Below are 23,271 nucleotides of genomic sequence, written 5' to 3'. Positions count from 1 at the left end.
AGTTGAGTGTCCGACTTCAGCTCAGGTCATGAGTAGTTCGAGCCCCGCGTTGGGCTCTACGCTGACAGCTCAAAGCCTGGAGCCTGCTTCAGACACATTCTGTGTCTCCCTCTCTCTCTGTCCCTCCCTTGCTTACACTGTCTCTCTCACTCTCAAAAATGAATAAACGTTAAAAAATTTTTTTTAAGTTTAAAGCAAAAACAAATAATAATAATGATGATGATAATGATGATGATGATGATAAATGACTTCTGTATCCATTGATCTGAATGGTTGACCCAATGTATTGTTAAGTGGAAAAAAAAGTATTTGAAGATAAAGGTTTTTAATAAGAATCCAGTTTTATAAAAAATAAACAACAAAAAAAATCCTGTGTATGGGTATATGTCATTGTATAGGATAAATGTGTAGAAGGATACATATCAAGTCATTTCCATTAGTCACCTTACGGAGGAGGAAGAAGGAATGGGAGAGAAGAGGTAGAGGAAGAAGAAAAGTCTGTAGCCAATGTAATGATTTTGAATATGCTTTTCTGGTGGTGCATATGTGTGTTTGTGTTTGTATTTTTGCCCTTTGGGTGGATTATGATTAACAGAGATTCATCTGTTTTAAAGTAATCAGCTCTTAGATTTTGTTTCCTAATTTGCTGATTGCTCCTTCCAACTTCACTATTTACCTCCTGCTATTGTGTTTAGTTTAATACTTTCTGTATCCTTTTAATACATTACAATGTTGCATTTTTCTCTCTCTGAACATGTTTACTTTTATATCCACAATTGTTTAGTGTTATGCCCAGAATTCGTGACCCCCAAAGACCACCAGGGAGCCGAGTCCGATGCAAAAGCAAAGAGCCTTTATTCGAGCTAGCTTGAGCTCAATCTCCTACCTGCACCGAGGCAGCGGTGAGATACCGGAGAGAGAGAGTGAGTTTCAAAAGCACAAAGGTTTTATAGGGATCATGGCCTTAGCCGATTGGCTGGGGAAGGGTCGTGGACTCAGCCGATTGGCTGCCAAAGTGTGGTCCCAGATCAGCAATTATCAGCATCACCTGGATCTTGTTAAAAATGCAAATATTGGGCCTGGTGGTTACAGACCCACTGAATCAGAAACTCTGGGGGTGGGGTTCAGCAATCTGTGTTTGAACAAGTCTTCCAGGAGATTCTGATGCACCTGAAGTTTCAGAACCACTGTGTCTGAGGATCTCTAACATGTTTGGCCTCAGTGTATACAGAACATTTCTCACTGGTCACCTATTAACCATTGACTGTCAGCCTTGCTGTGCTATATAAATACCTAGCACCAAACACCATTCCCAGAGACTCTGATTAATTGGTTTGGGGAGGGGTAAAATGCTCCCAGATCATTCTAAGCCTGGACAGGGTTGAGGGCTACTGCCTCTGGCCCCTACCTGAGAGAAGCCCTCCCTCTTCTACTCACACTTTCCACGCCTCTCACATTCCCCTTCCTCCCACCTCAGAATTCGGAAGAATGCATCAATCAGTAAGTTACTTAAGGGGAGGAGGCGTGTTCTGAGGTTTGAGCAGGAACTTCTTTCTGCGGCCATGTCGGGGACATAGTCACTAGTCAGCCGGCCTAGGTCTGCTCTTTCATTTAGAATATTTCATTCGTTATTTTTTCAAATAGAAATACATTGGAAAGCATATCGTTTTTAAGGTTTTTTTTATGTTGTGTTTTTTGTTTTTGTTTTTGTTTTGAGAGAGAGAGAGAGAGAGAGAACATGAGCTGGGGAGGAGCAGAGGCAGAGAGAATCTTGAGCAGGCTCCATGCCCCAGTGTAGAGCCTGACACAGGGCTGGAACTCATAACCGTGACACATGACCTGAGCTGAAATCAACAGTTGGATGCTTAACCAACTGAGACACACAGGCACCCCTGGAAAGAATATCTTTGAGTAGTTATTTCAGAGAAAGTATGTATAAGGTGAACTCTGTGAGACCTTTCATTCAACTGAATTATTTCCAATTGCTTCATGCATGAACATCTTGACTGAGTTTAACTCTTTGGTCACAGTATTTTTCTTTCAAGCTCTATATGAACAAACTCATTGTCATCTAGGAAAGTGTTTCCCAAGGGATGTTGGTAATAATATTGATCTTACATCATATTTTTGAGAAAATGGATCCAATGGTCCAAATGTTTGGGAAGTGCTTCATGCATAGTGCCAAAAATTCTAGTATTTGAACATTTGGCATGAACACAGAAAGTCTGAGAACCACTGACCTAGGACATTACATCTAGGAAATCCTCACTTTGAGGAGCACATCACACCTGTACCACCAGTCTCTTTTCACCTGTACCTATGTCGTTCCCAGACTGCAATTCGATTCAGCAGGTTGAGAATCCAGAGAACTTCTGAGGACCACCCTGCAGGCCTTCTTTTGGAAATTCTGTTTCTCATTCCGAGTGATTCTACTCTGGAGAGTAGCGTGTTCCTTAGAAAATCATTGCAATATCTTTGTGGGAAGTGAAATTATGTCTGGAGTATAACACAATGAATAATAATTTGGCTTATATACTTGAATTTTCAATTTCAATGTATTCAATGTTTTAAATATATTTCATAAATAAATATCTCACTTTTTAAATTGGCACAGCTGATCCTTTTCTAGAATTTCAAAGATAAAACCAATGACAGTCAGTGAATCTCACAGAAAACAGAACTTTGTTATTCACATTAAATTTTTTGCAAAGCAAATAATCTGACGCTTCTACCCAATTTTCAAATAAAAAATTACTTTCTTGACAACAAGATGAAAATCCTTTCATAAATTGATTATCAGTAATGTCAACATATATCCTAAAAGCAGGTGAAATCTAAAATTTTTTCCCATTAAAAAAATCCAGGGGCGCCTGGGTGGCTCAGTCGGTTAAGTGTCCGACATCAGCTCAGGTCACGATCTCATGGTTTGTGCCTTTGAGCCCCACATCGGGCTCTGTGCTGACAGCTCGGAGCCTGGAGCCTGCTTCAGATTCCGTGTCTCCCTCTCTCTCTGCCCCTCCCCCACTCGTGATCTGTCTGTCTCTCTCTCTCTCTGTCTCTGTCTCAAAAATAAATAAACATTAAAAAAAATCCAGCATTGCTCGATGTCCATCAGGCACACTATAAGTATTTTTCCCCCAACTTAGTTCATTAACCTTAAATAACTTTGGCACAGCTTGACGGACACCCTCAACTTCAGTGATGATCTTCTTCAACACTTTTAAAAGTAGCACTTTTGATTCAAATGTGTCTCTAACCATACCAGGCATAAAGAAATAACTGTACTCAATTCTTTTCCTCTGTGGATTCATTACAACTAAAAAACAAAATGAGTTATGATTGGCTTTTTTGCAAAATTTGAAGTTTGATATCTTCCACAATCACATTGACACTGGACTATGGAACTGAATAAGAAAAAAAAAATTCCCAGTGTTCATCTGCAAGTAGTTTTTGGCAGTATTCCAAATGTAAGATTGAGGAGAGTGTCTCCATTGGGTGAATATTTTTAATATCACTCTTTGTGATTAAATGAGCTACTTTACATCACAATTTCACTTTTACACATTCCAGTCCAATATTATATGTTGCAGAAAAATCCAGTTTGCAGGAAAATCCACTGTCTCTGTAATTACATCAGTATGATTTTTTTTAACTTTATTTTTTATTTTTAAAGTTTACATCCAAATTAGTTAGCATATAGTGAAGCAATGATTTCAGGAGTAGATTCCTTAATGCCCCTTCCCCATTTAGCCCATCCTCCCTCCCACAACCCCTCCAGCAACCCTCAGTTTGTTCTCCATGTTTATGAGCCTCTTCTGTTTTGTCCCCCTCTCTGTTTTTATATTATTTTTGTTTCCCTTCCCTTATGTTCATCTGTTTTGTCTCTTAAAGTCCTCATATGACTGAAGTCATAGGATTTTTGTCTTTCTCTGACTGACTAATTTCACTTAGCATAATACCCTCCAGTTCCATCCACGTAGTTGCAAATGGCAAGATTTCATTCTTTTTGATTGCTGAGTAATAGTCCATTGTGTGCATATATATATATATATATATATATATATATATATATATATCACATTTTCCTTATCCATTCATCCATCGATGGACATTTGGGCTCTTTCCATACTTTGGTTATTGTTGATAATGCTGCTATAAGCATGGGGGTGCATGTGTCCCTTTGAAACAGCACACCTGTATTCCTTGGATAAATGCCTAGTAGTACAATTGCTGGGTTGTAGGGTAGTTCTATTTTTAGCTTTTTGAGGAACCTCCATACTGTTTTCCAGAGTGGCTGCACCAGCTTGCATTCCCACCAACAATACAAAAGAGATCCTCTTTCTCCACATCCTCGCCAACATCTGTTGTTGCCTGAGTTGTTAATGTTAGCCATTCTGACAGGTGTAAGGTGGTATCTCACTTGGTTTTGATTTGTATTTCCCTGATGATGAGTGATGTTGAGCATTTTTTCATGTGTCTTTTCACCATCTGGATGTCTTCTTTGGAGAAGTGTCTATTCATGTCTTTTGCCCATTTCTTCACTGGATTATTTGTTTTTTGGGTGTTGAGTTTGATAAGTTCTTTGTAGATTTTGGATACTACCCCTTTATCTGATATGTCATTTGCAAATATCTTCTCCCATTCTGTCGGTTGCCTTTTAGTTTTGCTGATTGTTTCCTTCGCCGTGCAGAAGCTTTTTATTTTGATGAGGTCCCAGTAGTTCATTTTTCCCTTGCCACCGGAGACGTGTTGAGTAAGAAGTTGCTGTGGCCAAGATCAAAGAGGTTTTTGCCTGCTTTCTCCTCAAGGATTTTGATGGCTTCCTGTCTTACATTTAAGTCTTTCATCCATTTTGAGTTTATTTTTGTGTATGGTGTAAGAAAGTGGTCCAGGTTCATTCTTCTGCATGTCGCTGTCCAGTTTTCCCAGCACCACTTGCTGAAGAGACTGTCTTTATTCCATTGGATATTCTTCCCTGCTTTGTCAAAGATTAGTTGGCCATACGTCTGTGGGTCCATTTCTGGGTTCTCTCTGCTGTTCCATTGATCTGAGTGTCTGTTCTTGTGCCAGTACCATACTGTCTTGATGATTACAGCTTTGTAGTACAGCTTGAAGCCTGGGATTGTAATGCCTCCTGCTTTGGTTTTCTTTTTCAAGATCGCTTTGGCTATTCGGGGTCTTTTCTGGTTCCATACAAATTTTAGGATTATTTGTTTTAGCTCTGTGAAGAATGCTGGTGTTACTTTGACAGGGATTGCATTGAATATGTAGATTGCTTTGGGTAGTGTCAACATTTTAACAATATTTGTTCTTCCTATCCAGGAGCATAGAATCTTTTTCCATTTCTTTGTGTCTTCTTCAATTTCTTTAATAAGCTTTCTATAGTTTTCAGTGCATAGGTTTTTTGCCTCTTTGGTTAGATTTATTCCTAGATATTTTATGAGTTTTGGTGCAACTGTAAATGGGATCAATTCCTTGATTTCTCTTTCTGTCACTTCATTGTTGGTGTATAGGAATGCAACCGATTTCTGTGCATTGATTTTATATCCTGCAACTTTGCTGAATTCATGAATCAGTTCTAGCAGTTTTCTGGTGGAATCTTTTGGGTTTTCCATATAAAGTATCATGTCATCTGTGAAGAGTGAAAGTTTGACCTCCTCCTGGCTGATTTGGATTCCTTTTATTTTTTTGTGTTGTCTGATTGCAGAGGCTAAGACTTCCAATACTATGTTGAATGCTCTTCAGTTTTAAACTACTGGGACTGTAAAGAAGCTGGACTTCTCCTTTGCAATATGTAAAAATCCGTATGTATTACTTATCTGTTGCTGCAAAGAACCTCAATTCTAACTCTTATTCTTATACATCTTTTGATCTTTTGTGCTTGGTGGCCTTTTTCTTTGTCTAAAGTCTAACAGTTAGGAGGTACCTGGATGGCTCAGTCAGTTAAGCATCCAACTTTGGTTCAGGTCATGATCTCACAGTTTGTGAGTTTGAGCCTCACATCAGGTTCTCTGCTGTCAGCCCAGAGCCCAGAGCCTACTTCTGATCCTCTGTTTCCCTCCCTCCCTGTCCCTCCCCTGCTTGTTCTCTCTCTCTCTCAAAAATAAATAAACATTTTTAAAAAAGTAAAGTCTAAGTCTAACAGTTATACTCGAATGTGTTATAGAGTTGACGTTTATGAGTAAATTTTCCCAGGTACCCAGTGGGCCCTATAAATGTATAGACCCTGATCTTTTATTTCTGTAAAGTCTTCTGGAATTATCCTCTTCAGTTACTACAATTATATATATGTTGTTTCTACTTGCCTGTCCGTCTACCATTTCAGCCATGTTTTCTTTGACCCTTTTTGCTTCTCATTTTATCTTGCTTTTGTTCTCTTGATCATTTCCCTGCCTTTCTTCAATTTCCCTAATTAAAATTTAATTTTAGTCTATTCTTTCTTGGGCACCTGTAAAGTGCCCAAGGACATTTGATCTTGGTTTCTGGTATGCTTTTGTCTTTTGCTTACATTTCTTTCCTGAAGTCAACCAATTCTGTTAGATTCCTAATTCAAGTGTTCTCTTTTGTGTCCATGTATCAAAGCATAATATCTTTAAAGATGGCTTTTATTCTTTAAGATAGGGGCAGAAATTTCGTGTCTTCCAATTTTGGCGTTCTCTCTTATTTGCAAGACTCTAAAATTTCTCCTTTGCTTCTTTTCACCATTGCCACTAAATTTCCAAAAAGCACCTCTCCCTACCCTTTCACATTCTTTTCCCTCAGAAGCAACATCTTTTGAAAACTGCTCCCTTAAATAGCATACAGTTTTACGTTCCTTTCTTATAGCAAATGCTCAGATACACAAGGACTCTTTTTCAGTATTTTCTGACTTAAGGTAGACTCTCCCTCTCTGGCAGTGATTTTAGATCAAGCATGGGTTTGTCAGTATCTACCCTCTTTACTTTCCATTTAACATTTTGCCTACTATCCTTGTTCTTTGTGAATGCCAGTGGGCAAAGCATGAGAGTTGATTTGCTGCAAGTTGGTGTTTCTTTATCTACTTGTGGGTAAATTTGAAATGTATCCATTCTCTTTCTTCTAGTTACACCAAAGACATGGATTTTGTGCAGTTTTATTTATCCTTCTCGTTATTCTGTGTTGTTTTTGAGAGATTCAGATTTTTTGGCCATCATCTCAGCTACCCTTAAGGCTAATTTAGAACGCCTTAATTTAGAACACCGTATCTTTTGTATGACCCTATCGACCATGAAGATTTCATCAAGCTTTACTCCCTGGAGTTTTCACTAAGAATCTGTTAGCTATTTTGTGTTTTCCTGACATAAAATTATGTGACAGTATGGAATATCCTTTTTCAAACTGCATGCCCCTCAACTCACAGATTTTAATATTTCCCTCCCTCACCCCAGAAGACATCCTCCACACAGTTATGGGCCTGAACTTAAAGTCTTTAGATATGAGGGTGAACAAATAAAGCATCCACTGGGACCTTGTCCCCACATTGTTACTATGTCTCCAGTTTCCTTGTTTGTGTCTCAAACAAATAGCTCTTGTCTTTTGACACCCTAGCCCAGAGCAGCATTGAAACGTTCTTCCTACTTGAGAGGTATAATTTATCATCTGACAGGGTCTAGTGCAAATTATTACTCACCAGCCTTAAATGACACAGAGTGGACTGATGAGGGCCAGTAGGGGATAATGAGAAGACAAAGCATAGGAAAGCAGAAGGCTGGGTCCTAGCCCCAACTCTGCCACTGGCTCACTGTTTAAGCTAGAGTAAGTCCCTGCCCTGATCTCTGAGCCTCAACTTTCCCATCTGAGCTGAATGCTATCTGGGGACCCTCATGGCTCTGAGTAACTCTGACCTCTCCTAAAAGGGATTTTGGTTTGGAGTTGGCCTCATGAACTCAAAGAGCTCTATAAGCTCCCCAGAGCAGTGGCTCCACAAGCAGGAGAAAGAGTGGTCCAAGAGAATGAAGAGCTGAACCCTCACCCTACCCTCAAGTGAGAGAAGATGAGTGAACACTCGCAGTCACCTAGGCATCTAGCCCCTATATCACTCATGCCAAGAGACCAACCAGTCTCTTCTTGGATAAAACCAACAATGGTGAGCTCACTTCCTTTCAAAGTAGCCCCTTTTGCTTTATACTTTTAATGTAGTAAAGATGGAGGGAAGTGGGCACTTCAAGAGATATTCACAGAAAAAAAGTGACAAGAGGGAGACGTCAAGGATAAAATCTAGTTTCCTGACTTGTGAAAACACATGGATTAGTGGTGCATTCACTTAGATGGGAACAGATTAGGGATGGGTAAAGGAAGATCATGAGTTCAGTCTTGAGCACACAACTTTGAGGAACCATTGAGACATCCAAGCCAAAGCAAGTGGCCAGTTGGATATTCAGATCCAGAGCTCAAAGGAGACATTCTGACTGGGGACAAATAAATTAAAGTGGCTTTTCTAAAGATTGGTAAATGTGATCACTGAGGAAGAGAATATGAAATGAAAAGGAGAAAAAGGCCCTCAGATGAGAAGTTGATGGATACCAACATTGAAAGGGTAGGGAGGTGAAGAATTGCCTGCCAGCCTGAGAGGTGAAGGAAGAGCCAAGAGAGTCCCACTTCAGAAGTCACTGGAGGAGGGGTTCAGGAAAGATGAAATGGTCACTAGTGTCGAGTGCTGCTGAGGAGTCGAGTAAGGACTGAAAATGTCCACTGGATGCAATGTAGTAGAGATGCTTAGAGACTTTACTAAGGATGTTTGTGGTAAACTGATGGGGTGGAAAAGTCAGAGTGGAGGAGTCGAGGGCCAAGTGGGAGGTAAGGAAATGGGGCAGCAAGTGTAGACAACTCTGTGGAGACATTTAGCTGTAAAAGGAGAGGAAAGAGATGGGAAGTACTCATGTGGAATGTGGAACATTAGAAGCTTTCTTAAATAGGAAAGGGTTTATCATGGCTACACATCAATGGGATGATCCAGTTGAGACAGAATCATTGAATATACAGAAGAGAAAATGTTACCTATGGTTCCTTAGAAGGCAGGAGGAGATGGACTCAACAGAGCAGAAGGAAGGGTTGTTTCGCCAGTGTTTCAAAATTCTTAGGACTGAGTTTCTACCAAGGCTGCACAAGTAAATAACTGGGAGTTTTTTGTTTTGTTTTGTTTTGTTTTGTTTTAAGTGCCAAGTCAATTTTATAAAATTATGAGTTTCTAATAATCTGCACGTATATACTGTCTTCTTTTGCTCTCTTCACATCTCAAAATTATTCAATTACTATGAAACATGTTTAAAAATATAACCAGTGTACAAAAATTATGACACCTGAAAAAAAAGTATTATTCATTCAGGAAAATGAAATTTAAGTAGTTTAGAGAAAGAAAATCCAGAACACTGTGTTTTGGTATACTTTTCTATAATATTCTTTATCTTCTGAGTAACTAAAGGAAATCCAAATGGAAATAAGAATTCAGATGATGACCAGTCATCTTTTTCTTCAAAGCAGAACCACTGAGCTAACAGTGACCCAGACTGCCATGGTCCTCCATTATCACCCATGTGGCTGCCCCAACCATCTAACTCCTTACAAAGCCCCCAACTAGTGGTTTTTTACCTCTCATTCACTAGCAGCTTATAGAAACTCATATAAATTCAGAACCATACTCATCCCAACTCAAAAGAGGGAAAGGTCTCTCCATGAGGATCATCACTCAGAAGAATTATTCCCTCTTCAAGGTCAAGGACCACAAAGCCATTGAGAGTCTCACTACTACTAGGGACTGCCACTCATTTCTCCACAGCCCATTCATTTACAGATTCCTTCTCTATTCACATTTGCTGAGACCTTTAGGCAACTCACAGAGAAAAAGGCCACAGGAACAAGTGGATAATGAAAATGAATATAGCCCTTCACCAATAAGTCTTAGTTTCATATAATCTAAGAGAATTCTAAGGAACCATTGATTAGTGGGATCAACCAGGATAACCGCTCACCAATGGGGATTCCCCTTATCAGCTCCTCTAACAATGGCACTGCAGCGTCTATTTGAACCCCTCAAGTGACAGGGGGATTGTACACCATGGCACTGACACAGAGAACAGAAAACTGTCTTTGAGTTTCTAAAATGTTCTCCTTAGGAAGACAAGCCTGACTGCAAAAGACCTAGGATAGAACCACAAAGAAGCATATTTTCTCTTTACAGGAGACAGAAGACCTTGAAAGAAAGGGCCGTCCAAACAGATCTCACAGACTAATGGTCATTTGGTCTCTCTCCTTCCTTCTGGTACAAAGAGTCCTCCTGCCTGGCCCACTTAGGATCCACTATCATTGTTGGAAAAGATCTCCTGGTACAAAGCCCAAGATCTTCTGGGAGCTTTTACTGGTTTGTCCTTCTCTCATGGAGAAATAGTGACCATTCCATTCATTTCCTGGGGAAAAAACTTCAGAATTTGATAATAGGGTCATGTCCTACTTTAAACCCACTTAAAAAGGCAAAGGAGCCCAAAGTCCACCCAGCGGACTGGTAAAGGAAGAATGCTCAGGCAAGAGCCCTCCCCTGGCAGTAACTTGTGAAAAGCAGGGCATGATGGGAACTAGGGCTACCGCTCAGCTTTACCAGCAGTCCCAGCTCAGCCTCCATCAGCAGGGCCCCCACCCACCCAAGCGGAGGCATACAGCTGGATTGCAGGGTCCATAGTTTCATTTACATAAGTGGGATCAGATGTCACCTAAAGTCCTACAACCTGCTTCTTAAAGTAATGATTATGGACATTATTGGGGTTTTTTTAAATTATTATGCACATCTTTCCCTATCTGCGCGTATAGATTGACCTCATTCATTTTACAAGCTGAGTATTCCGTTAAGTAAATGCACATAATTTATTTACATTATCTGCTCTCATTAGACATCTGAGATATTTCCAAGTCCTTCCAAAACTGCAGTGATAATCTTCATGCATACACTTGTGTGCACTTCCATAAGTGTTCTCCACAGTATGTGAATCCCTTTTCCTTCGCTTTTTTACTACAATAAGCAATTAGCACCTTTTGCACACATCTCTGTGCACATGTATAGTATTTCTGAGGCTATATCTCTTGAAGCTGAATTTGCTACACCAAGAAGGACGAACATTTTAAAAATTTACTGCCAAATTGCCCTCCTATAGACCTTACTCATTTATATCATCTCAACAGGAGGGGCTTAAGAGAGTGACTGCTTCACTCATGTCAACTTTGGTGATTTTTAACTTTTGATTTTTGCCAATTTGTTAGGTGGGAAGGGGACTTTTTTAAAAAAAAGAATTACATTTCCCTGGTTATTGGTGAGATTCTGCTTTTCATATCTTTGTTGGTCATTTTTATTTCTGCCTCAGTAGTGTGCCTGTTCACAGCCTTTGTTGGTTTTTCTTTTGAGTTGTCTTTTTCATATTGACTTGGAGGAGCACTTTATACAATTAATGGTTTATTAATACTTGATCTGTTTTACACACTACAAACTTTTTTTCCTGGTCTGTCACTTATCTTTCAATGTTTCTTATCTTTGCCTATTTTTCTGTTGACTTAGTCATATTTTCCCACTGATTTGTAAAGTATTTTTCTATCTGAAGGATAATCTACTTTTGTCACAAATCTTGCAAATATGTTTGTGTTTGCCATTTTGTTTTGGACTGTATTGAGTTAGAAAAGATTTATGTTTATTTAGACACATAGATATGCCTTCGCACATCATAAGTCTTTAGAAAGTTCTTCCGCACTCTGAGATGAGATAGTCACCAATATCTTCTTCAGGTTTTGCTAGCTATGATTCTTTAATGCATCTGGAATTTATTTGTTGTGCGGTATGCCATAGGAATCTCTCTTTTTTTTTTTTTCCAAAATAGTTGGTTACATTTCTCAATATCTTTCATCAAATTAGTCATCCTTTCCTCTGGTTTGTAATCCCGACTTACTCATATACTTTTTATTTGGACTTAAAAGAGATCGAAATGATTAATATCAACAATCTTGACTTCATTTACAAGGGAGAGAAGAATCATTATTTGTTTTGGATAGGAAAGGAGAGTGTTGGTGTGGGATAAAATCGGGGGAAGGCAGTTAAGATAGTCATGGAATTTGCTGTGAAAAAAGGAAAGTCTGAGGAGAAAATGGCAAAAGAGAAAACTACTGAGTCATAGAAGGAATGTGTTATCACAAAAATGATGGCCACAGGAAAAGAATATTTGGGACGGTCTTAAAAAGAAGATGATGCAAGCAGAATTAAGTTGGTGGCACTGAGCTCGCCGCTTAAGGGGAAAGGGTCATGGTCAGTGTTCTCGCCATAGAGCCAAAGTGGCTGTCACAAAGCCTGAAGTGCAGTGCATGTTAAGTCATGTGAAGTCATTAATTAACAAATATAAAAAACTAGTGTTGCGGATATATTAAATAGCTTTAAAGTAATACACGTTCATTATTAAAAAGAGAAAATAGAGGACACTAGGGTGATGCTAGCTACCTTTTATCAAGCACCTACTGTGGTCCAGCATTTTATTAGTTGCTCTACATATATTTTATTTTATAAAGAAGAAAATGAAAACCTGTAAACCCACCACCTGAGATCAACTACTAGTAACACTCTGCTATATTTCCTTCCAGTCTTGTTCTTCTGACAGGTTCTGTGACCATTGCTAACACTTACTGAACCCTCACTCCCATGCCCAGACTACTACAATATTTTAAGCCTTTTTATTTTTTTTTAATTTTTTTTAACGTTTATTTATTTTTGAGACAGAGAGACAGAGCATGAACGGGGGAGGGTCAGAGAGAGGGAGACACAGAATCTGTAACAGGCTCCAGTCTCTGAGCCATCAGCCCAGAGCCCGACGTGGGGCTCGAACTCACAGACCGCAAGATGGTGACCTGAGCTGAAGTCGGACGCTTAACCGACTGAGCCACCCAGGCACCCCTAAGCCTTTTTAAAGAAATACTTTTGTAAGCCTTGTAACAATCCTAAGAGATAGGCGCCATTACTGTTTTAATTTTACAGATAAGGAAATTGGGAACAAAGAGGTTAAGTAATGTGCCCATTCTGTATACTCAGTTTTGTAGATTGTTTCTTACTATTTAAACTGTTATCAGGAATGTTCTCCCACATCATTAACTCTCCCCCAGAAGAGATCATTTAATAGCTGCCTAATATCTCATCACATGGGCATGTCATTTATTTAACCATTTCAGTATTTCTGTTCAATCGTTAGTGATTTTTTAACAGAATAAATACTGCTGTTACAAACACCTTTGTACTTAACCCTTGGTGCATATCCAAACACTCGAATTTTTTTACCAAATGACAGTGGAATTAACTGAGCCAACCTTCTTCCAGACTTTTTCTACATATTGTCAAATTGCCTTCCAGAAAGGTTCTACCATTTTACACTCCCCCAGAAATAAATACAAGCACCAATTCTATGTTCTTGCCAACACTAAGTATTGTTGATTTTAAATCCTAACCAATTTAAAAGGGTAAAAGATATTATATATCATAATTTTAGTTCATTGTTATCATGAGGGAGAAACAAAAGAGACTGTGGTTCTTCCAAAAATTTTAATTAAGTCTCTCTCATATGCCAAGCACTCTTCCGGAGGCTAAGGATGAGACAGTGAGCGAGACTAACCAAACCCCGCCTTCTTGAGACTCTCAACCTAAGAGGTACATTCCACATGGAGCACATGAATTCCAACTGTAAGTTTCCTTAACAAGCCCGTAGTAGCACTCAGCATTTATCAGCCCCTGGAAAATAAAGCACTAAGAACTCATTTAATCATCTCAACAACTCCCGTTTTACAGATGAGGAAATTGAGTCACCAAGAGGTCAAGTAACCTACAAAAGGTTATAGAAGGAAGCAGCAAGAACAAGAATCAAACCAGGAAAGCCGGCTTCAGTGTCTTTAATCAATGCCCCACCCTGCCTCCCTCGCTGAGGTGTGCTCAGAGTGTGCTAACTCACTGAAGGAGCAGAAAGAAGATTGAAGAAAATAGAAACATCTAAAGAAAATGGAACAAAGTTGAACAAACAGGAAGAGCATCAGAAATAGAGGTTCATCTGGTCAAGACATATCATGAAATGCCGAATTGTATCTTCCCTCTCCTCTTGTCAGAGGAGCTAGTAAGGAGAGCACGCAGAAAAAAGGAGCAGATAGTACATACGTTGGACAGTAAACCTGGAACAGTCCAAAGACAGAGGAAAGGAATGGTCTAAATTCCCCTGCTATGAGGCCGCAGAGGAGGGAAGTAGGGAGCGTCCTCAGACTTCCTAGCCCTCAAGCAATGGGAATACAGAGGGTGCAGTCCTAGTAGGATTCAACACTGAGCAGATGGGGGTGGGGGGAGCGGTGAGGAATGGAAACTTGTACTTTTCCTGGGCTTCCGGCCCAGCGATCTCCCAGCTTGGCCTGAGGCTGTGGCCTCCACTGGCAGGACCTGCAGTTTTGCCGGGACGCGGGGCACATTCCCGTGGGCTGCAGCGCCATCTAGCAGATGTGCTGGTGAAATGGCACCAGCAGGGCCATCCCAGAGTCCTTCAAAGACACATGTCCACTGTGCTCAGTGCTGAGGTCACCACAAACAAACAAGTCCTTGAGAAGTTCACTGTCCATCTGGGAAACAATCACAGGTTCTAGGACAGACACTTACACAAGCGTCTAGGGAACAGGGAGGAGCGGGGCTGACCTCCGCTGGGGTTCGGGAAAGGCCATGCAGAGAGAGCAATATTCAAACCAGGTCTCAGAAGATGTGTTCTTACTAGTCAAGCAGTAGAGATGGAAGAAACTTCCAGGCAAGGAGACTGAAGCCTCGAAGGCCCAGAAGTGTGAGAGTTTAGCGCATACTCAAGGAAGGCTGGAAAGTTCAAATCACAAGCCAATAGCAACTTTACAGACATCTAGTTTAACATCCTTGTTTTGCAGATCCCATTTTTGACATCCGGGCAAGGAGGGGACTTCATGCAGATTTACACCACACTGGAACTCTTATTTCCTGACACTCCATCCCCTACTCTTCTTCTGAACCATGGAAGGAAGAGGCCAGCAGCCAGCTCTCTGGAAAAGGTCACTGTTGCCTGCCAGGGCCCTAGAGTAAGGCTGTGCCCATGCAAGTTAGACCTTGAACACAAGAAGACATGCTTGGGTTCAAAACTCACCTCTATCCGTAGCTATAGAAACTTTATCAGACTAAGGTCTTTCTGAGTCTCACTTTCCTTATCTGTCAGGTGGGAATCATAGTAGTCCTTACTTCATATGGCTGTTTTCGAGGTAGAAAAAGTTGATCCCATGGGCACAAAGCCCAGCATATGCTAAGTGCTCAATCATTGAATAGTAAAGGCTATGACTTTAATATTGTCACTTTTTATTATAATATTATTGGTATTTTTCTTACTTGAAAGTATCCATTATCATTAATTGATTGTTTATGATCTATTATTTCTACTGTTAAAGTACTGACTACTTCCTGAGGGAACTGGAGGTATTCTATCTGGGTAAGAACAAACACAGAAGCCACAGTCCTATTTTAAAACTTGAAGGGCCAATCTGGAACAGGAGAAGTGGTCTGAGGGACGCCAGAGGGCTGGGCCAACAATGGTCGAGAACTGCAGGATGGAAGATTTTACCTCCATGTACAGAAAAACTTCCTCACCCTCCAGGTGGCCTTGGGAGGAAGATATGCACCTGTTATTAGAAATGTTCCTTCCAAGACCAGATGACCATTTGTAGGGCCTGCACCTACCTTGCACGGGGCTAGAAATCATCTAGTCCATTTCACTTTCTGATCCCTTAAACGTCTAATTTAGCTCTGCTTTCTAGGGGAATATGATTCAGTAGGTCATCTGGGAAGACAGATGTCTATGTTTATAAATTTCAAAGTCATGAGCAATGCTCAAAGAAGTCAGGATCCAAAAAGCATAACCCTGTTTTTTCAGAGTAATTCATTAGATTTTAACTGGAAATGTTAAGAGGCTGAAATGTCCACGTAAGACTCGAGACAAGAGGAATAGGACAGAGGAACAGAAGGCAGCTCAGCCTTATGCCCCAGGTGCTGCTTGGAGAATGAGTCTTCATTCTGAAAAGATGGAAAGGGCTTTTGCAGTCTTGATATCCATATAAAGTGTAGAAATACCATCTTAAAATCATTAAATAACAGAACACATTGAATGCTCACTGTTCAATCATTTATGCAGAGTCTGCTGTGTGCCAAGCACTTGGAATACTAAAGTACATCTAAAACTAGAGTCTAGATGAGGCTTGGAGGTGTAATGTCTCTGAGAAGATAATAAGACCTAGGCACAAAATAACTGTAATCCAAAAACAAAAAGCCTAATGTTATATGTCAGACATATGAGGTTGCATGACTCTCTGTAAAAGGCATTGGAGGAAGGTTTTATGGAGGAAGTGATAGTTAGGCTGGGCCCTTAGTAACACATAGGATTTGAACTCCAAATGATAGGAGGGAAGAACTTCTCATGCGAGACAGCAGTGTGGACAAAGCATCGAGGGTCTAAAGTATGGGCTAGGGGTGGGGGAGTAGAACCCCACTGTGGTCAGAGCATAGGGAGTGTGAAGGGGTGGGGAGGGATTAAGATCCAAGAAGTCATCCTTCAGCAATCCCACTCCCAGGTATATACCCAAGAAAATTGAAAACACGCCTCCACATAAAAATCTGTACACCAATGTTCATAGCAGCATTACTCATAATAGCCAAAAAGTGGGAACAACCCAAATAAATGTCCATCAACTGATGAATGGATAAATAAAATGTAGCATATCTATCTATACAATATTATTTAGCATTGGCAATCAAAAGCAATGAAGTTCAGATAAATGTGACAACATGGATGAACCTTGAAAACACATACTAAATGAAAGAAGCCAGAGACAAAAACCACATAGGAAAATCCATTAATATGAAAGGCCCAGAATAGGTAAATCTATAGAGACAGAAAGACTGATGGTTGCCTAGGGCTGGAGGGGATACATTATGGCATATTTCGAAGGTTACGCTTTAGGTTTTCTGGCTCTTCCCACTGTTAGAGAATTCCTCTGCTTGCAGCTCCCTCCACGACTCTCCAGCCAGACTCGCCCTTGGGGTAAGCCTGGGCAGCAATTCTGAGTGCCCCCCGACATCCCAACTGAACACCCCCCATCACCATAAATGTCCAAAAATGACTGAGCATGCCTTCACCGAGAACAGCACCGTCCCCAGATTTTCCTGCCTTTTATTAGCACCAAATATAAGTTAACAAGTACATCTTCTCTCTCTCTCTCGCTCACTCTCTTGCTCTCTCTTTCTCTCTTTTTGGTGCACACCTCTCTCCCATTACAGAAAAGTCAGGAGGCTAAGACATACAGGACTTATTGCCTCCAAGCAAAGCTGGCATAGCTGAAATGTAAAGAAAAAGCAAAGATTCAAATTCTTGGCTTTTGGAGTGGGCTTTGGAAAGTCACAGCAAAAACAGTCTTGAAAGCCAAGAGTGTGGTTTGGAAGAGCCAAGCTTTTTAATTTAAGATCAAATAAGGCTCTGAGTTCTAGAAGCATGGTTTGCAGCATGAGAGGCCTAGCTGAAGGAATTGGGACTTCAATTCCAGCTATTTGTGACATTTCCTTCCCTCCTTAAATATATCCTCACCACACAGGCTCAACCGTTCCCATACCACCTTCCCTCCTGCCCTGCTCCAGACTGAACCCCCAACACTCCAGGCCTGGGCTCCACCTCGCATTCCCCCTGCCCAACTTACACACCCGACCACCCTGATCTTTCTGAAATCCTACCTCAGACCCCTGCAATGTGTCCTCCTTGCCCACTGGAAATGCTTATTGAATATTTGTTAGATACTAGGCATTGTGCTAAATTGGGGTAAGCTGTGACCCCTGAGCCAAATCAGGTCTGCCACAGGTTTTTGTAAATAAAGTTTTATTGGAACACAGCCCCAATCACTCATTTACATATCATCTAAGGAAACTGTCATGCTATGAGGGCAGAGTCAGCAGTTGTGACAGAGGCAGTATGGCCCCCAAAGCCTCAAATATTTAGTCCCAGGCCCTTTACAGAAAAAAAAAAAAAAAAAAAAAGACTTTACTGACCCATGTGTTAGATGCCAAGCTTACCACAGTGAGCAAAACAGGCATGGTCACCTGCCGCTTACAGACTAAGGCCTTCCACTTCCTGCCCTTTTCTTCCATTACCTTCTATTCATGAGTCCTCTGAGAGTACACTGGTTCCTAGATTTTTGGAATTCGTCCATCAGTAAAAATAATTTTCTTAATGACAGAGGATTGACATAGGTTATCAGGTAGGAATGTTTTTAAAAACCAACTACCATCTAATATCACTAACATTTTATAAGAAAGAAACATTTTAACATTAAAAAAGAGCAAGGTGGATGCACCTGGATGGCTCAGTCAGTTGAGCATCCAACTTCAGCTCAGGTCATGATCTCGTGGTCATAAGTTCGAGCCCTACATCGGACTCACCACTGTCAGCACAAAGCTCACTTCAGATCCTCTGTCCCCCTACCTGTGCCCCTCCTCGGTTTGTTCTCTCTCAAAAATAAATACACATTTTATTTAAAAAAGGAAGAAAGAAAAGAAGGAACAAGGATATCTCTTAAAATGAAGAAAAATTCCTCAAGCTACACTAGTTTTGCAAAATTCATTCTATTGGCTTTATTTTCCCCATTTTGCTGTGAAGAATGAACGTTCTTCACAAATCATCACAGGTTTGTGATCATCTGCATAGGAACCTTTGATCTAGTCTATGCAAGCTGGTTTAATTTGTATTACCCAAATTTGCCATGAATCTTCCCACACAATTTTGCATCCAGAAAGCTCTTCCTCCTTCTCTCCTGCTCACTGTTCAGAGCTCAGCTCCTCAGAGGCCGAAGGGTAGGGTTCCCTCCGGCAACAAGCTAAAAGCCCAGCTGCTCAAGCAAGCACCCAGGCTGCTGGCAGCACGGACGAGAGATATGGCTGTGGGTGTCTGTCAGCCACAGAGCAGGGTGACAGGACAGCCAGAAGGGCCACCTGGAGTGTGGCCCTTCCACTGGCACATGCAGGTGAACCCATTTGATACAGGCATGCTGACAGCTCCGTGGCAAAGGTTCCCACCCGAATGCTTGACGGATGAGCACCAGCTTTCTGATAAGTCTCTCACATGACCTGGGATGCCATGCGGCCACGGCCAGCTCCCAGTCAGCACATGGTGGCGGCCAACACAGAGAGCTCACCTTACTGGCCAGCAGCCCCAGGATGCCGGGTCCTCACTGCTCACATGAAGTTTCTGGAATCCCCTTAAACAATCTCGAAGTCTGTGGAAAAATAAGTTATGGCTCTTCCATGAAGAGAATCCCAGCATGGCCCCATACCAAGCACATTTTTCTACCTGACTTCCATTCAGAGACATTCTCCAAAAGCCCCTACTTACCTCCCACTGGTGGGGGGGGGGGGCACCATAGCAACAGGGTGTCTTACCTTTTCTGCAAACAGAGTGGGGGCAGCAATTCTCCAACGGCCCTCACAGTAGAGGTTAGAGGTTTCATTGTCCTGAGCTGGTCTCCAGCAAAATGTTTCATTTCTCAGACATTCCCATTAAACCCATTTGTGAGACAAAGTGGGAAAAAAGGTTGGATTTCCAAGGAGAAATTAGAGACCCTGAGACAAAACCGGAAAGAAACACTTCACACTACAAAGAGGGAAACTGAGGCCAGAAGGGGAAGAGAATTGCTCAAGACACCACCAGTAGAGCTGGAACTAGAAATTAGACCTTCTTGGTCAGTCTAGACCTCTTCAACTATACATTGAAACGTCCGGATTGTCATTTCCTATAATCCAACATGAAGGGACTTTTCCTTCTAGAAAATGGGAAAATAGGGACCAGCTGAGACATAGGACATGGTAAGGACAGGTGAGTCTGTGGTGAAGAGAGAGAATGTCCACTGCAGCACATAATTACACAGCATAGATTTACCCTTCAGAGTAACATTTCCATTAAAGGCAGAAGGAACAGGGTCCCCAAATTTTAAGTAAAGACACCACAAAACTTGTTCTCATAATACCTTCATATTCACCCCAGACGGGGAAGCAAGGCCCTGAAGAAGGGCAGGAACCAAGTGAAGGACAAACCCAGTCAGGTGGGAGGTGGCATTAGGGGCTCGGCCTCAGAGGGTCCAGTATAGCTCTCTTCTTGGCAGGGGTTCAGACCATCGCAATCCCTGTCCTGAGGCTACAGGCCAGTCTTGAACTGAGGACTTCATCTCAGCTTTCCCTGCAGAGTCAGCTGTTCTCTCAGGCCAGTCGGACCAGGCTGATATCGCATTCCCCTCCTTGGCCCCAGGGCAAGGGACACGCTTTCCCGCAGCCTGATCCCCTCCCCCACGGTGTGATGTCTGCCTAGTGTGGCCCAGGGAGCAGCTAGTTCAGGAGCTGGCGGGTCGAGGCTCTGAGTCAGGCCTGGCTAGCTCAGTGAGGATCACCTGCCCGCCAGGAGGGCTTGTTTTACTGCCCTCTGGCCATGTGTCACAGCAGGACATACTGAACTCTCCCCGTGATCTGAGGACATGGGTTGAGCTGCCCAGGGCAGGTGGGGCAAGAACCGTGAAAGTAATCCAGGCAGCATTTCCCTGGGGGCGTCTTCAGGGCACTCAGCGGGGAGGCACCAGTCTCAGGTCCTGACCTCATGCAAGGGGAACTGACGTTGTTGGCCTTGGAACCCCTAGCTCTAGACCCGCCTCCAGCATGCCATCTTGTGAGGCCTGCCTAAGAAACCAGCAGAGCTCTCAGCAAAGGGTGGAGCGGAAAGAGATCTCTTTCCTTGGAGAGAATCAACAACATCAGAAAGTAACATCCTGCCCATTACCCAGATCACCCAGCTTCTATGGGCCAAAGGACCTCAAACAGCTTCTAGTCCAAGGCCTTGGTGGTCTAGAAAAGAAAACAAACCCAGAGAGGGGAAGAAGCTTGCCCTAGGTCACACCGCCATTTAGAACCAGGACGAAAATCCAGTCGTGCTGTGCTGTCCAGTTCTCAGCCCACAAATGTTTTCAGAGCATGGTGGTGACAGACTTCACCCAGGCCCCTGAGCTGTGATGGAGAAACATCTCTAGGAGCCACCAGGTGCCTTCATAGGGCAAGTACTAGGTGCACCTGCTGTTCTTTGTGGTGTCAGGGGTTGCACAGAGCGACTCATGTATATCGCCTTTTTAAACATAGCCAGCAATCTTGTAAGGAAAGGGCGACTCTTATCACCACAAACAAGAGAGTAAACCTGGGGGTGCCTGGATGGCTCAGTCAATTAAGTGTCCAGCTCTTGATCTTGGTTTAGGTCATGATCTCATGGTTGGTGAGTTTAAGCCCCTCTCTCTCTGCCCCTCCTCCACTCACACTGTCTCTCTCTCTCTCTCTCTCTGTCAAAAAAGGAATAAACATTAAAAAATATTTTTTTAAAGGAGGGAAATTCTGACACATACTATCACATGGATGAAACTTGAAGACGTTATGCTAAGTGAAACGTCAGTCTAAAAAGGACAAGTACTGTATGATTCCACCCCTATAAGGTGCGTAGAGTGGGCAAATTCGTAGAGACAGAAATAGAATGGCGGCTGCCAGGGGGCTGTAGGGGGAAGGGATAGGGAATCGTCATTTAATGTGGACAGAGTTTCAGTTTTATAAGAGGAAGAGTTCAGGAGATGGATGGTGGTGATGGTTGCACAACAATGTGCATGTGCTTAATGCTAAAAAAAAAGGCTAAAATGGTAAATTTTACGTTATGTATATTTTTTCCACAATTTTTTAAATAAGTCATTTTTTAAAATAAAAGAATGAGGAGAGAGTGTTCCAAGCAGTTCAGGTTAAGGACAAAATCCTAGACAAAAGAAATGGTTTGTACAAAAGCACAGAGGTCTGAAAGCAACTGGTGCTGTCTGCAAAGAGCAAAGGCGTCCCTCCATGTAAGACACAAGGGAGGCCACCGTGGGCTGGAGAATGCATTCCCTGAATGCCCCCTGAGGAGTTTGCATGCCACTCTGTGGGCTCATGGGGAGACATGGTCACAACCATAACTTAGAACAGTCAACCTGTGAGGAGCTTGGGGAGGGCGGACGGGATCCGGGACATGTATGAGGAGCAACCTCTAGATAGACGTTCAAAGGGAAACTTCTTTCTAGACAGTCCCAGCTCCTCAGCCCTGTGGTCACCCTCTGTGGTCACCTTCCCAGTGTTGCGGCGACAGTGACTCAAGGCATTTGCCCCATGAGGCCACCAGCTGATGGCAGGAAGGATTCCCCCGAAAGATGAAAGCAGGAGCAGACTAGGCTGGGGGGGAGGGGGGGAGAGGGGTATGTGAGAAGCTGCCTTCTGCCCTGTCACCACCCCTGCACTGTGCAATCCATCTGGGTGAAGGCTGAAGGGTGATGGGGGGCTTGTCTCCCCACAGGTCCACTCTGTGGTTTCCACCAACTCACAGAGGCAGGTGAAGACACTCGAATGTGCATATTGGTGTGAGGAGTGGGAGGGGGCCTCTGTGAAGTCTTTGAGTCAAGAAATGTAGGAAAACCCAACTCTGCAACTTATAAATAGTGACCTTGGGCTGCCCCATGTCTCTGTGTGGGTCTCAGTTTGCCCACCTATGAAATGAAGTCAGACTCCATTGTTAGGCCCCCAACACGAGGAGGGGCAGGGCATTACCCGGCACGTGACAGTGATTAGGTCATCCAGTATGCACACACACGGTCCAAGGGATGGGGCAAAATTGATTAGCCCATGAGGGAGATACACGTCACCACCTCTCACCTTCCGGGGCCTGGGCCTAAGTCACATGTCTACCACTTCCCTGAGCAGGCACGCTCTCCCTGGTGACAACTCTCTGGGAGGCCTGCAGAGGAAGCTCTTAATCTTCAGCGGGGAGCCAAGCCATCTCTGTCACATAGGTGTTTCAGACACAAAGCTCTTCTCAAATGCTCAACATCCTACCCAGCTGTGTGTGGGCCTTTTCTTATACGTGGCTGTTCCTCTGTTTGGCAAACTTGTATTCTGCCCCTGCCTTAGACGTGGAACGTGTAAATGAGTGGACTTTCCCTTAAACATGGCCCTCGTGTAGTGTGTATTTGGCCCCAGCTTTGGTTTCTTCACCTGTATGGCCTCGGCCTCTGCCTCCAGCTCCTCTCTGCATCTGCCCTGGCATCTCCTTCAGCCCTGCCATTTCACAAATGGCTCCCTCTTCAACTCAGACTACGTCTTCACTCCTTAGTAAGACTTGT

The 23,271-nt window shown here is 42.5% G+C and overlaps 1 long non-coding RNA gene across 2 annotated transcripts in view; it reads left to right on the top strand.

The window, feature by feature from the left end:
- The window catches only part of LOC109270080 (uncharacterized), a 529,587-nt gene that overhangs the window by 482,136 nt on the left and 24,180 nt on the right, over positions 1–23,271 (top strand). The window contains exons 5-6 of one of the 2 annotated variants that reach the window (XR_008424279.1): positions 13,601–13,711; positions 13,817–15,366. The exons of the other annotated variant lie outside the window; for it this stretch is intronic. This is a non-coding gene — a long non-coding RNA (uncharacterized LOC109270080). Of the gene's footprint in view, positions 1–13,600; positions 13,712–13,816; positions 15,367–23,271 lie in introns of those variants that run through there. 2 annotated transcript variants of the gene reach the window in all.

This window comes from Panthera pardus, unplaced genomic scaffold, assembly GCF_024362965.1.
Source record: "Panthera pardus isolate Hobbes unplaced genomic scaffold, ASM2436296v1 HiC_scaffold_20, whole genome shotgun sequence".
NCBI classification, from domain to species: Eukaryota; Metazoa; Chordata; class Mammalia; order Carnivora; family Felidae; genus Panthera; species Panthera pardus.
This window is presented reverse-complemented; position numbering and strand designations above follow the sequence as displayed.